At 46.5% G+C, this 12,500-nt stretch overlaps 1 protein-coding gene across 3 annotated transcripts in view; it reads right to left on the reverse strand.

Moving 5' to 3' along the window:
* Positions 1–12,500, reverse strand: part of LOC125047718 (E3 ubiquitin-protein ligase Ubr3-like) — a 196,989-nt gene that overhangs the window by 91,900 nt on the left and 92,589 nt on the right. The window lies entirely within an intron of this gene.

The raw sequence follows: 12,500 nt of genomic DNA on the forward strand, positions 1-12,500 counted from the left end.
AATGCATAAGAGTACATAGAGAAAAGCAATCAAATATAATAGAAAAAGGCTCGTACGCACTTGAGCCTAGATGAAAGCACGCAGGCAAGCAAACTAAGGTGCAATCAACGAGATCGTGAGACCATTCAAAGCCTCACGCCATGAGATTTCCCATTAACTGTGCACAATTTGGCGAGATGCTTATCGTGTCTGTGTAATGGCAGTGGGGGAGAAAAAAAGGAAGAAGGGGAGAAGAATGAGATGAGGAAAGTGTAGGAATAAATACAAAGGGATTAAGAAGGAGGGCAAAGAGCAGAGGGGGAGGAGGAGAAGGAGAATGGAGAAGAGGGATAGAAGAAGGAGAATGAAGAAATTGAAAATATCCCTATCAATAGCAACACTTCTCCACACTATAACTCCTGGATCACCATCTATTTATGAAGTACACGATACTCCTTACTGGTACTGATTACTACCTTCGTAAGAAGATTACGCTCTGCACCTCTGTAGTACTTTGATAGTTACAGCCACACACACAAAACTTGCCTCCATATACCTACACACAGTCACACACACAATATCATGCCCTCCCACTCACATCCAACCTCTCATCCCTTCACTTAAACATACAATCAATCACTATGACGTCCACACCTTCCCTACACATAGGCTACCCTCACTCACGGACCCACCCTCACATCCTCACATTCATATTCACGACCGCGTCTACCCCCCCCCCCCCACACACACACACACAAACACATATATATATACCCTTAAACTCAAACCATCGCTCTCGCCCCACCCCACGCCCACTCCCACTTATCTGCACATCCCCACTCACACCCAACCCCACACCATCCTCACACCCCACTCCCACAGCCCCCCTCCTTCCCCGTGACATTCTCCGGCGAACCAAGGATCCTCAATCACCACCTCCGGCTAGGGAATCTGCCGAGTCGGAGTGAGATGGCTCAGGATTCCCTTGTGTTGGGCTGTGTTGGGCTGTGCGGGGCGGGGTGGGATGAGGGTGGGATGAGGGTGGGATGAGGGTGGGATGAGGGTGGGATGAGGGTGGGTGGGGGAGGTGGCTAAGAGAAAGGGGGATAAGAAAGATGGGGGGGAGGGATAGAAAGAGCAGGGGGTATGAGGATAGGGAGGGAAACAAGGAGGGAGAGGGAGATGGAGAGATAGAGAAGGAGACGAAGGGAGGGAGGGAGGGACGGAGAGGGAAGGAGAAAGGAGAGAGAGAGAGGGAGATAGAGAGAAGGGTGAGGGGAGAGGGAGAGGGAGGGAAGGAGGGAGGGAGGGAGGGAGAGAGAGAGAGAGAGAGAGAGAGAGAGAGAGAGAGAGAGAGAGAGAGAGGGGGGGGGGAGATGAGAGAGAGAGAGGGGGGGGGAGAGGAGAGAGAGAGAGAGAGAGAGAGAGAGAGAGAGAGAGAGAGAGAGAGAGAGAGAGAGAGAGAGAGAGAGAGAGAGAGAGAGAGAGAGAGAGAGAGAGAGGGGGGGAGAGGAGAGAGAGAGAGGGGGGGGGAAGAGGAGAGAGAGAGGGGGGGAGAGGAGAGAGAGAGAGAGAGAGAGAGAGAGAGAGAGAGAGAGAGAGAGAGAGAGAGAGAGAGAGAGAGAGAGAGAGAGAGAGAGAGAGAGAGAGAGAGAGAAAGAAAAGAGAGAGAGAGAGAGAGAAAAGAAAAGAAAGAAAAAGAGAGAAAAAGAAAAAGAAAAAGAAAAGAGGCAAGAGAAAGATATAAATAGAAAGAGAGGAAAAAGGTTGGGGAAGGGTGGGGGGATCGGAACTGCATCTTGGCCCGTCTGCACATTCTCTCCCCCCGCCGGTTAATAACACGCTGCTAGGACAGGTTTGCGAAAGTGTAAATCACCTGTCCGATCGCGGGCTTAATCACTGTGTTTTTTTTATTGATTAAGACACCGAATTAGTTGAGGTATGATTTAAAAAGCACGCACGCAAAGATGTAAACAACATGCAAACAAGTAAACACGTAAACAATATACAATCCATGGCAAGTATGTGTAATGTACGTGCGTGTGTGCATAGGTGCATACGTGCGTGTACAGAGCGCAGTCGTGTAAATGTCTATCTAGTAGAGGAAGGGGAAACAGAGGGGAGGGATTAATCGTGATAATCGCAGTAACAGGGTGAGGAGTAGTAGTAATAGTAGTAGCCGTAGAGGAGGAAGAAGAGAGAGGAGATCGGAAGGTACGAGAAAGGAAATATTGATGAGAAGGGGGTGAGAATGAAAATAAAAAGGGAAGGAAAAGAAGGAAAAGAAAGGCGAAGAAGAAAAAGAAGGAAAAGAAAGGGGAAGAAGAAGAAGAAGAAGAAGAAGAAGAAGAAGAAGAAGAAGAGGCAGCGGCTGTGGCGACGGAGAAGCAAGGGGTGGGGTGGGCGGCGAGGGGAGGGGAAGGGAGGGGAGGGCACCCACTCCGTCAGACAAGAGGGGAGAGGGGAGGAGGGAGGGAAGGGACGGGGTGAGTGACCGAGCGAGCAGCCCTGTGGGAGTCGCTCTAGCCATTAGCTCACTACGAGGCGCGGGGACGGACAGGGAAGGAGAGACAGGGAGGAAGAGAGAGAGGGAGGAAGAGAGAGAGGGAGGAAGAGGCCATATGCGTTGGAGGCGTGTCGGCGAGACATGTAAAAGCAGCCACGCAAGGCAGCCCTGACGCCAAGATTACATACGCAAAAAAAAAAGGGACAAAGCCAGACACACACGCACTCACGTATACACGCGCACACACAAGGTTTGCAACAAGGTTACGGTCAACCTGAATAGTAGCGAAAACAATGAGACCCCGTAGCCTATGTCGTTATGGAAAATACAAAAGAAAATTAGGCTTATGTAGTTTACAATTCATCTAAAATGTTCATGATAATGACTATAACGGTCAATGATGATGATGAAGATAAATGATGATGGTGATGATTAATGATGATGGTGATGATTATTGATGATTATTGATGATGATGATGATAACGATGATGACGACGATGATCATAAATGCCTTGGTTAGATACGATAATATTCTTTTCGTAGCTTATCCATGCTTTAATAGTACAAATCCTCTCCGGATGCATTCGAAGCTGATAATTCTTACTGACAAGACATCAATACCGGTAACAAATTACTAGCTCAATCCGCACTGTTAATCCTCTGAACAAATAGAAGGATTTTACAGGGTAGCAGGCATGATAAAAGTAGTAAACGCAGGCGAAAGATAGTAGCGAAAAAGAGGGAAGGAGTGTAGAATAAGAAAAAAATAAACTAAATTAATTTTAAAAAGGTAAAAGAAAAAAGAAAAAGAAAAAAAAAAAAGGTTCATCCAGTGGTAACATCACCTTTGACCCTCCCCCATCCCCCCTTTCCAACCACTTTTAACCATCTGCAAGCAACTTGATGCACGCAAACCCCGAACAAAACATCATCGGCCATTCACTCACGGGCCATTTGCTATAAACCGTTGATTATGTCCGTTCGGGCTGAAAATTCAACGCCGAATAAAAACAGCTAAGTCAGTGCCGCTCTCGAAATGACGTTTAATCAGATGGTGTATCAAAATAAAGGGACAGTGCCATCACGGTCAATTCAATACATGCATAAATTTTTCTCAATCCGACGGTCTTATCCACTCGTTCATCTATCCTTTTATTCATTCTATCTGTTTGTACCTGTTTGCTGGCGACGTGTCTGCTGCCTGTCTCCTACCCACACCCTCCCTCTAACAGGACGTGCGTTGACACCGCCGCCTACCCTCCTCTTCACCATTTGCGATCCGCGAGGGAAGGGGATGAGGCAGCGACGGAAGGAGAAAAAGAAAGACTTGTGAAGGCGGGAGAGGATAAGAAAGGGAGTAGGATGAGGATGAGGATGAATTAGACGAAGAGAAGGGGGGGAAGAAAACGAAGGGAAGAGGACGAATGAGGAGGAGGAGGAAAACGACAACGAAGAGGAGGGAAAAACGAATAGAATGAGGCGCCGAGAAGGGGGTAGGGATAGAAGGGAACGAAACGGGGAGGGGGCTGGGAGGGGGCTGGGAGCAGAGGTGAGCTTACCTGACCACGGCCGACCACAACACCCGTACTAATCACCGCCGTTCCAAGCAGTATCGCACGCCAGCCTGAAGAGCGTGAAATATTGCCTTTGCCGAAGCTCATGCCTACACAGCATGGAGATAATGCAGAGACGCAAGTATGAAGCGGCATAATTCATGTTTACGTTCTCGGAAAAGATAAAACTGACATATGTTAGCATGTTTACACAGCTCCTGCTTATATTTTTTGTTTTGTTTGCCGCGAATGTCTGGTCTGTTTGACGTGCGTGGACAGGTTACGAAAATATACATTCGCACTCAGTCTATGCTTGATTCTAAAGGTGCATGCATAGTAGAAAAGCCAAATGCAACCATTCTTTCTTTCTTTCTTTCTTTCTTTCTTTCTTTCTTTCTTTCTTTCTTTCTTTCTTTCTCTCTCTCGTGTACATAAACACACGAGAACAAACAATAAATCAAAACTCTTACGCCGACTGAGCCTCCAACTACAGGAAGAAGGTGCGACCACCAGGCCAGGAGTGGTGCAATGACGTCACGCCCACCCTCCTCCCTTCCTCTCCCCCTCCCGAGCCCCGGTTAAATTCCACGTGACCAAGATCCTTAGCACCCGGAAGTCGTCGTAGCTGTTGTTATCCTCGCCTTTCTTCCTTTCCTCCTCGACTCAGTTTTGTTTCCGCTTTTTTCCTTGTGTTTTTGCTGTGGCTTGATCTGATATCTCTGCCTAGTTCACACAATGTTGGCATTCCAGTTGATGACACTACGGACGTGATAGCAGCACGGATGAAACGGATGGAAGGGTGGAATGAAGAAAAGAAGTGAGAAAGGATGCAAAGACAACAGCTTGAATGGACAAAAAACAAGGGGGAAAAAGATAAAGAAGGAACGAAAGACGAAGAGAGAAAGAAAGAAAGAGAGGCGAAGCGAGGAAGCACCGGAGAGCGAGGAGCGACGAGCGCGGGGCAGCGGGCGGGCGCGGCGCGGGGAGGGGCACCTGCGATTGAGCGGTGGCCAGCAACAACCCCCGAGTGTCGGCGCTGATGATAACAGGTTGCCCTGCGCGGTCCCAGCCCTGCCGGCGACTCCCCCGCTGCAACTGCTGCTGCTACTGCTACGTTCGCTGATCTTCGACCACGCGTGGCAACGTTAGACAAGATCCTTCTCTACATCTTCTCTCATTTCCCTAAACCCGGCCTCCCTTCCTCTACCCCTTTTCGACCATAATTTACCCTACTGCACCATGCCTCCCGAGCTGTCCCCCACGGCCCTGGCATCCTACAGCGTCCAACTCAACCACAGAAGCGGGTAGAACGAGCACGTGTGGACAGCATGACGGTGCTCCGAACGGCACCCAGTCACCAGAACAAGTCACTAGCGGCAGTCATTAGCACTAGTCACTAGCGGTAGGAACTAGACTGCGTATACCTACTCATTACGGTAATTGGTAACCATAAAGAGGCCACCTGTATTATGTGTCGCAATAATAACACGATTAGGCGACGACGTCCGGTCCCCGCGTAATAACGATGACGCCTCGTAAAATACCCCTCCGTTGACGATAATAACAAAAATAAATAACGTGAAAGCAATTACCAACGTTTTTTTTCTGTAACAGTGTTTACCAAGGACACCGCCATCCTAAGCACCCAAGAGAACCGTATCGAAGCCAAATTGGAGTCCAGGGATGGCATTCCGGGTCGCAATCACAGCTGACAAGAAGAGCTAGACTGAATAAATAGGGTGATCGGGCAGTGGGGGTGAAACGAATGAATGGGACTCAATCAATCAAAATATAATCATGATAATAATGATGATAATATAATAATAATAATAATAATAATAATAATAATAATAATAATAATAGTAAGAATAATGATGATGATACTAATAACAGTAGCGGCGTAGTAACAGTAGTAGTATTAGTAAAAGTAGAAGTAGTAGAAGAAGAAGAGGAAGAAGTAGTAGAAGTAGTAGTAATAATAATAATAATAGATAATAATAACAATAAAAATAACATTAACAACAATAGTACTAAGAGTAATTGATGCACAACACAATGTCAGTAATAATATAATAATACCAGTGACAAAAACCCCAACAACAATAATAATAATGATGATAATAAATCAAACGAACTAGCAATAAATACACAAACGCACGCCAACAAAACCGAAAAAAGCGAAGAAGGATCTGTCTCCCCTGTGACTCTTGCTGTCAATCTTGTCACCATCCATGTCAAATCGCCGTCAATAAGTCGTCATTATACACATCCTTCCCCTTCTCCCTCCCCCCTGCTCTTCCCCCCCACTTTACCTACTCCCTTCTTCCTTCCCCTCCCTCCTCCTCCCCTTTCTCCATTCCCCCTTCCCCCTCCTCCCCTTTCTCCCTTCCCCCTTCCCCCTTCCCCCTCTTCCCCTTTCTCCCTTCCCGCAGCATGCAATCGATACTTGTACTTGTGATGTATGCGACCTTGGTTAAAGAGGGGGGGGGGGAGGAAAGGGAGAGTGGGAGATATATGAGGAAAGTGGGGAGGGAGGGAGAGGAGTGGAGGGGGAGGAAGAGGGGAGGGAGAGGAGTGGAGGGGGAGGAAGAGGGGAGGAAGAGGGGAGGGAGAGGAGTGGAGGGGGAGGAAGAGGGGAGGGAGAGGAGTGGAGGGGGAGGAAGAGGGGAGGGAGAGGAGGAGAGGAAGAGGGAGGAAGGGGTACTAAGACTATAAATGTTGCATGTGGTTTAGTTACGCTTCGCTGATCAGAGATGCGGGGGAGGAAAGAGAGAAGGGGGGAGGGGAGGAAAGTGGAAGTGGAAGTGGAAGGGGGAGGGGGAGGGGGAATGGAAGGGAGAGAGGTGGGGAGAGGGGAGAGGGGAGACTGGGAGGAGGGGAGGGGGAGGGGGGGAAGGGGATAACAATTTCTGACACGTAGATGAACATCTCCTGTAACTGTCTCAACCACGAAACGACGTTCCTACAATGGCTGCCTTGAACTAAACGGTACTAAATGAGAAATATATATGCAGCATACATATATTAGGCATAATATTTATAGATGTTACTTCTGCGTGTATTTCCCTGTCCGCCGGTCTGTTTCTTCTTTCCTCTCTTATCTTATCATCAATCGGTGCCTATATTCGTAAATAATTCTTCATGTTTGCGCAAGCGTGAATGGATATTCCTGTATACAACGTGTGTGTGTGTGTGTGTGTGTGTGTGTGTGTGTGTGTGTGTGTGTGTGTGTGTGTGTGTGTGTGTGTGTGTGTGTGTGTGTGTGTGTGAGAGAGAGAGAGTCTGTGCGTGGGCAAGCCACTTTGTATGCATATATGCCAGTAATTAATTGGTGTGTCTAATTACCACTCTCGGAGGAAATAAAAATATATGATACCAAACTAACCAAACAATTCTTTTGTATAGATTTTAGTTCAAACTTATGTGAACAACTCGCTACCATCATGGAATGAAAACAATGATTATGATGGTAGTGATTAATGGTAATGGTTGTGATGTTGATGATTGACGGTGACAATGATTAGTGGTGATAATGACAGATGATGGTGGTGGTGGTGGTAATGATGATAATGGTGATACCAGTTAAGAACAAGAACGATAATGATGATGATGATAACTATAACAAAAATATCAACAATAACTATACATATATATAACAAATCCTCGAATGTAATTTCCTTCTTCCTTGCTCCACTTCCCGTCCCCCCACAACAAGAAGAAGAAAAAAACGAAATAAAAAATATATAAAACAAAGTAATAAAATAAATACGTAGAATTCACTGAAAAGCCCCATAAACAACAACAACAACTAAAACATAAAACCCACAGCCGTAGTCCCCTCGTCAGGCAAGTCTAGGTCTCCCGGTTAAAGGCACAACCTGAAAGTATGATCTGACGCAGTAAATCGTCAATGACAAGCCCCGCGGCCAGACTCTTGACAAAAAGCAGCAGACAGGTGTGTCGTGAGCTTCGAAAAAGGTGTCGTTTCGTAATATCGCCTAGTTTTTTTTTTCTTTAGTTGAATATTTCTGGCTTAATTTTCCTTCTTAGTCGCTCTGTTCGTGTTATCCTTAATGCTATTTTCGTTATTATTTTTTTTCTTATTATAATCATCATTATTATAATTATGATAAGTATCAATATGTTGTATCAACATTTCTGATTATCCTTCTCCGAATAACCATCATTTTTCCTCTTCCGCTTCTCAATTTCCTTTCCGTTCTTTTCTTTTACTTTTCAATTATCATAACCATAACCAATACTGCTTTCCCTTACCAATATGATTATTATATCGCAATTGTATTTAAAATCATCATTAATCTTTACTATTACAAGCGATAACAATGATTTTTTTCATTGACAATACTGCCTTAAGTATCTTTCATGAAGTTGATCAACCATATGTTCTATATCATCATCAACTCAATCACTATGATTATCCCCATTCTCTTCTATTTTTGTTCTTCCACTAATCTTCTCATCATCCTTCTCCCCTTCTTCTCCCTCTACTAACCTAACCCCCCTGAAGTCAACCAAATAATCCTTAAAATCTATCGGCACTCAGATTCCCTTTTAAATCTAAACCTCCAAGTCTGTCCCTCTCACCCCCTCCCCAAATTCCTTGTGAAGTGAACCAATTAAACCAGGAAATCTATCCTCTTCACCCCACAGATTCCCCCGTGAACTGAGCCCAATGAACCACCAAATACCTTTCTCTCACCCTCACCCCTACCCAGCGCATCTTACCTGAAATCCCACTGGGAAGCGAAGCACCCAGGAGATTTATCCTGTGGTCGCCCCATCTCGAACCATTGTACTCTCTCTCAAGCAGGGTTCAATAGTCGGAGGGGGAGCCAAGTCAAGCCAAGTCAAGCCAGGACAAGCCGTGGGAGCAAGCAAGTGACCGTCGTGGGCGGTAGCTTGACTCCAATGGTATTGCTGGATGGAGTGTGAAGGGGAGGGGGGAGAGGGAGGGATGTACGAAAGGGAGGAGAAAGAGATAAGACAGGGAGAACGGTGAGCGAGTGGGACAAAGGGAAAGGGGAGGACGTAGAGGAGCGATGGGTGATAGAGACGGGGAAGGAAGAGAGGGCAAAGAAGGGCACAGAGGGGGCAGTGAGGATGACCAAGGGAGAACGTGCGGTACACCGAGTATCCCAACCACCTGCCCCGTGAAGTGTGTGTCACTACCCGCCGTCATTTTATTTCTCACTCTCCCCCGAGTCGAACGTGACGAAGCCGGCCGCTGCGTGGTTCCCAGCACCGCAAACCTCGAGGGAAGAAGAAAGAAGAAAATCCGACGAGTGTTCTTAAACCAAGTCTTCGGCCATACTTCTCCGCTGGAGAAAGGCAGAAAAAACGGCTTGCCACATGTTCCGGCAAACTTCTCCATTCTCCGACGCCGCCAGAACGTAATGAGGCCAATGCATGCAACCCTGTCCTGCCGACGGACTGTCACCATCAAGCGAGCTTATTGATTCATTAAACCTTCTCTAGGAGCTAGCAGGTGTTCGACCCGCCCCTCCTCCATGGCCAAACATGTAGGCTGACACGCAGGCCGGCCAGGCAGCCAGCCAGCCACCTATCACGACGAATCCGAGGCAGGCCGAGGAGAGCCTTGGCACAACCTGGCGTTACACAGCCGCCACATGAGTGTCCACATGAAGGCGGCATTGACACACACAGCTGACAAACGAGGCGGCATCGAGCACCTTTTCCTTTAGCGAGTGGCGTGCATGTCAACACTTTCAAGGATGCTTACTAGGAAAAAAACACTTTCAACACATAATGGACACTCTTAGGTGCATATAATAGTATAAGTAGCAATGATATTATTATAAGAATTACTAGTAGGAGCAATTTCAACTTATCATAGATACTTTTAAGAACACTTAATAGCAGTGGTAGCAACGGTACTACCACTGGAATTACTAAAACTAGTAATAGTACTGCTAAATTACATTACTAATTGTGTTTTAGGTCGTAAAAAATAAAAAAATAAAGACAGTGGTAAAACGTTTACAAAGAGAAATCACCCAATAACAATATGACAAGAGAACAAAAAGAGCTAATATTCTTTATGAGGCGCGTAAAAATCCTTGTCAGATCCGCCCAACCCACGTCTCCCTCCTTTTATTTCCTTCACATGGCCCGCGACCGCCCACGGTACGCCCTGCCTCCGTCGCCGCAACCATACTGCAACCACGCTACTTGCCTACCACGCCCCAACCACGTCCTAACTCACTGTCTCACTCCCTCTCTCTTTGTCTATTCCTCCCTTCTTTTCCCTCCCACTCCCTCCCTCCCTTCCATTCTCTCTCTTTTCTCCCTCCGTTCCTTCCTCAAACTCCCTCCCTCTCCTCCCTCTCTCCAAGTCCTCCTCACTTCCTCCCACTCACTCTCTCCATATCCTTCCATTTTTTTCCCCACTTTCTCCTTCTCCTTCTCTTCCATTTTCTCCTTTCTCTCTTATCCCTCCCTCCTACTCTCTCCCTTTCCTTTCCTTCCTCCCTCCCTCCCCTTCTAACCAACCCTCCCTCTCCCTCACCCACCCACCTACCTTCCCTCCCTCCCCACCCCAGCCCAGAGATAAACACCTCGCCCGTCACTCCTCATGTTGCAATCGCGCCACGAGACACACCACCTCTTCGACGATCCCCTTTTCTTTTCAAGATTCGGTAGCCCAATCCCGACACGAATCATGACACGAGACCACGAAACGATCCATGCCACACGGCGAACCCACCGCACCCTCCTCCCACCTCCTACGTCCACCTACCCGCCTTCCTCCGCCCCCAACCGAAGACTACGAACGAAAACCACATCCCTCAACCGCACAATCAGCTGATCGGAACATTTTTTTTTCTTCGTATCGGTTTAAAAAAATATCAAAGTACTCCCGTAGGATTGTTAAACACTAAAACAGAAACTTCCAGAATACTGTCTGAAAGCACGAAAAGTAAAAAAGATGAATTAAATGAAAAAAAAATAAAGAAGGGTTGCTTATATCCACTTCATCAATTTCAGTTTTTTTTCATTTATATATTCATGGAAATAAAGAAGAGAGAAAAAAAAGGGGGGGGGGGTTAAAAATATATATATAATAAATCAAACAAAGATCCTCAAATCACCGAAACACATTCCATCAAAACCAACATTTTCATCTATCTATCGGCTCATTCATCCACCTATTTATCTATTTATTTTCGTCCCGTCCACTACGGTCACGCCCATCACTCTCCACTTCCGCGCCGCATTTTCGCGTTCCGGCGCAAGATGTCACGCCGCCGCTGGCTCGGGTGTCTTACGCAGGTTCTTGACTCCTTCCCCTTCCACGTGGAATTCTCTTCACTCGTTTCTCAGGGGCGGGACGTTTCCGGGTTCTCTGCCTGTTGGTCGGCCTCTCTGTCTGCCTGTTTTATCTCTCTGTCTCTGTCTCTCTTTGCTCTTGTAGCTGTACCTCTACTTCTACCTCTTTATCTCCCCGCCTCCGTCTCCTCTGTCTCTCTCTCTCTCACTCCCTCCCTCTCTCCGTCTCTGTCTCTCTCCCCTTTTCTTCCTCTCTCTCTCTTTATCCTTTTCTTCCCGCCTCTCCCTCTCGTTTGGATCCACACACAGCGTGGCGCAGCGAAGGGTATTCCCTGTCCGAGCCCTGACGTCACCCTCCGTCCGCCCTTGACGAAAACGGCTATCAGGAAGTGACGTCATCCCCCATAAAATAAATCCTCCTTAGTGCCATTCTTTCCGAAGACATTTCAAACAATGATAATAACCAAGACAAACATACGCTAAGCGAGGGCATACACGCGGAAGGGCCGGTTTAATACCTCAATGAGCGAAAATTATCATCACTTAGGTTCGACTGCGGTCCGGGATGTAATTAACCCCGTCCTCTGACTACCGCGTGTTGCCCGGAGTGATTTAACGCACGGCAATTGCAAGCTCTTTAGAAGGGGGCAGGAAGGGGGGGGGGCAAAGAATGGGAGGGTAGGGAGGGGGGAGGGGGCGAAGAATGGGAGGGTTGGGAGGGGGGAGTGAAAAGAGACAAGGATAGTGGATAGGAATTTAAAATTTAAAATTTTCATTTAGCCGAAACTCTTTAAAAAAAAATTGCTACAAAATATTTGAAAGTTATTGTTTTGCCGTTTCATTGCGTGAGCTATAAAATATATTTAATTTGTAAAAATCTCTGAATACATTTTATGATTATCGTACACGTTGTAAGTATGAATTAATTATAATGTTTAAACACATTACTGAATCCTATTTGGGTTTTACACCATAACGGTGAATTTAGAAAATTATCTGGTTTATATAACTAGAAATGTGATTTCCTGGTTACAACTTCTTTAAACAATACATCGTTTGAAATACATAAAGGATAATAACCTGACACGAATTATTTTCCGAAAAGCCTGGACGCTGACCTAATATATACTAACAGAGTATTCCATAATTTGGGC

This window comes from Penaeus chinensis, chromosome 41 (genome assembly GCF_019202785.1).
Source record: "Penaeus chinensis breed Huanghai No. 1 chromosome 41, ASM1920278v2, whole genome shotgun sequence".
Taxonomy (NCBI): Eukaryota; Metazoa; Arthropoda; class Malacostraca; order Decapoda; family Penaeidae; genus Penaeus; species Penaeus chinensis.